We start from the raw sequence: 2,955 nt of genomic DNA, 5'->3' as shown, positions 1-2,955 counted from the left end.
CTTCCCAAATTGCTGATTGGTCCCTATGTCAGGTGTTCGGAAGATGTGAACAATCACCTAAGGCAGATCCACTCCCTTGAGAACGGAGCACCCACGTGAATGGAGCGCGCCATCATAGATGCTGGCAGTCATGGGGGATTTTCTCGCAATGAGCTGATCATCATCTTCACAGTCAATATCTACTAAACGTAAATGGAATGAAGCTCACGATTCAAAGACCCTCTCAGCTGCACCACAGTTCCTTGTGGTTTCATCTACTGAAGAGTCAGTCGTCCTTTTGCTATAGTAAATCCCTTTATTATTCAAAAAGGTGTTGATGTAATTGCTGGCCCTGTGAAATCCTGCTCTCCTTTATGAAATGGCACTTTGGATTCGGAGACTACTTCTTGTACTCGAGCATAACTGCTTGCAGCTTTGCTCCTCTATAGCTATCCTGTTTGTGTCGAGGCCCATCGAACACTGAATTCTTCTCATGGTGTTATTTACACTAGGCTGTTTGGTAGTCTGACTAGGGCAGAAATCGAAATATTCGTCTATGATCAGAGTACCATTGCAATCCATCAGGTAATAAAAAAAAGTAGATGCATCCTTAGTGCGCACACACACTCTTTTTCTCACTTTTGATAGAGTGATTCTTTCATCAAAGATCAAAGCAGGCTATAAAGTTATCACAGTACGACCATACAACCTGATGCGCTGCTACCAGTGTCATTGTAACAACCACACTCGAGAGTCCTATCCATACCTGGCCAAATATGTAACTTGTGGTAGGTATGCTCAGGAGGGCAGTTGTCTGTCTTCTTCTCTCCGCTGTATCAACTGCAATGGCGTCCATTTCGCCGCCTCCTGAGATTGTCCCACATATCTCAATGAGCAGGCTGTCCAGGAGATCCGGGTGAAGGAAAAAGTGCGTTACCCAGTCGCTCGCAAGTTGTTGGCAAGTCAGAAAGCCTGTGTTCTACCATCTGGCACCTGCAGTACTGTTGTTTCTGCATCTCGCTCCAGGAAATACATGGCAATGCAGACACGAGACATCAAATTTACCAGCGTGGTCGGGAAATCGCCCAGCATCACGATAGCGTCCCAATCTCCTCCTCCAGCTGTGCAACAAGTCACCAAACTTTTGCCTCACAAGGCGAAATCACCTGCTACACAACCGGCAGGACAGAAATAACAGAAGGAATACACGAAGACTTCTTATGTCCCTCGGGCCAACAAACACCTGAGTCTTCCTTTGTCAACAAGAAAGGCTCCAAGAAGCCAAGCAAAGGGAAACGGTCTTCTCCTTTGCTAACTCCGAGATCCTGTTCAACAGTATTGCTACATGATGCACTCGTCCAGCTGACCTCCATATCACCACTATACATCACCAACTCTTTTTCTGCCTTGGACTCTGCAGACTGACAAAGAGGGACTGCTGACGCCTGTAGACCTCATGGAGCAGGATCCTCTTGGCTCTGTGCAGCGAGTCTTTGAAGGCTGGGACTCGGCAGACCCTAAGGTTACACCTCTTGATTTTTCCTCATCATGACTCTCCTCCAATGGAATGTTCGTGGCCTTTTATTCAACAAAGAGGACTCGTAGCTGCTCTCAGCATCATAGTATCTGTTTGTACTCTTCCTCCAGGAAACAAAATTGCGTCGTCACGACCGCTTTGGGTTCTCGAATTTCTTCCCAGTCCAATTCGACCTTCCCCCAGGGACGGCATTCCATCTCATGGGGGTCATGCTTATCCAGGATGACGTTCATAGTCAGCCCACCTCCCTGGCTACCTGGCTCCAAACATTTGCGGATTGCATTTTCCTTCCTCACTTGTCCTTTCCCTATGTACCATTTACAATACTCCATCATTCGATGTCACCAGGGCAGACTTCCTCTAGCTTACTGGCCAGCTACCTCACACGTTTCTGCCACTTGGTGAATTTAACGTGCACCATCCCCTTTGGGGCTCGCACAGAACCTGTCAGAAGTGCGCTCTTGGCTGACCTTCTCAAACACCTTAACCTCATCTGCCTTAACATAGGAGCACCCATGTTCCTTTCTGACTCATCTCCTTCCGCACTGTTCAGCTTGCCCATCATCTTGAGTGGTCTTTTCTCTCTGACCCATACTCGAGCGACCATTTCCTGTGTGCCATCCAACTGCTGACTCCTCCCCCACCTAAGCCCAAATGGCAGCTTTCTAAGACTGCCTGGAGGCTTTACTCGTCCCTGGCGTCTGTCGACGAACTACATTTCCCCATTTGTGATGGCCAGGTGGAATATCTTACAAACATTCCCCTTACCATTGCAGAATGTTCCATTCCTTGCCATTATTCTTACCACACTGTGTCCTGGTCCCTTGGTGGACTGAGGTGTGCCACGATGCAATTCGCGCGTGGAGACATACCCTCCGCGATTTTAACCGTCATCCTACAATGGCAAACTGCATTCACTATAAACAGATGCAAGCACAGTGTCATTGTGTACTTTGGGATAGAAAAAGAGCTAGCTGGATTTCATTTACTAGTTCTTTTAATAGTTCCGCTCCATCTGCCATCGTGTGGACCAACCTCTGATTGCTCTCTGGGACTAAGATCCTTTTCCCAATTTCCAGCCGACAGTAGCAGATGATATCTTAGTGGACTCTGTTGCTATCTTCAACACCTTGGGCCGCCATTTTCTGGAGATCTGGAGCTCCTCCCTCTATAACCCTACCTTCCTCCATCAGAAATGAGCGGAGGAGGCTCGTGTGATACCCTTCTCAGAATCGTGAGTGCTACAATGCCGCCTTTACTGTAAGGGAGCAAGATTACGCTCTCACTTCATCCCGATCCTCCGCCTCAGGGCCAGATGCTTTTCACATTCGGATGTTGCAGCACCATTCTCTTGCGGGCAAGCACTTTCTGCTTAATATGTACAACCGAATCTGTGCAGAGAGCACGTTTCCTAAAAGCTGGCGTGAAACCACTGTCAT

Source organism: Schistocerca serialis, chromosome 1 (assembly GCF_023864345.2).
Source record: "Schistocerca serialis cubense isolate TAMUIC-IGC-003099 chromosome 1, iqSchSeri2.2, whole genome shotgun sequence".
NCBI classification, from domain to species: domain Eukaryota; kingdom Metazoa; phylum Arthropoda; class Insecta; order Orthoptera; family Acrididae; genus Schistocerca; species Schistocerca serialis.
The sequence above is the reverse complement of the archived record's forward strand: the minus strand, read 5'-3'. Positions refer to the sequence as shown.